This window comes from Antrostomus carolinensis, unplaced genomic scaffold (genome assembly GCF_000700745.2).
Source record: "Antrostomus carolinensis isolate BGI_N321 unplaced genomic scaffold, ASM70074v2 C12480715, whole genome shotgun sequence".
NCBI lineage: Eukaryota > Metazoa > Chordata > Aves > Caprimulgiformes > Caprimulgidae > Antrostomus > Antrostomus carolinensis.
The window spans coordinates 1-252 of NW_010345567.1; the positions used below are offsets into that span (position 1 = coordinate 1).

General features: G+C 37.3%; 1 non-coding gene across 1 annotated transcript; it reads left to right on the forward strand.

The window, feature by feature from the left end:
- Positions 1 to 68: 68 nt before the first annotated feature.
- On the forward strand, positions 69 to 235 carry LOC114818970 (U2 spliceosomal RNA). Its single transcript, XR_003766332.1, has one exon. It is a non-coding gene; the product is annotated as a U2 spliceosomal RNA (small nuclear RNA).
- The last annotated feature ends 17 nt before the right edge of the window (positions 236 to 252 follow it).

Sequence of the window (252 nt, forward strand, 5' to 3'; positions counted from 1 at the left end):
AGGAAAGGAGACCTGTGGGTTGAAATTAAAATAGATTTGATAAAACAATAATCAGAACTAATAATAATATCACTTCTTGGCCTTTTGGCTAAGAACAAGTGCAGTATCTCTTCTTATCAGTTTAGTATCTGTTACATCCTTGACGAGAAGACTTTATCTGAAATGGATTTTTGGGTTCAGGAGTTGGATCCAGAGCTTGCTTCCATTAATAAGTTTCAGACTAGAGGAAATGGCAGGAAGATGTGCCAGGGG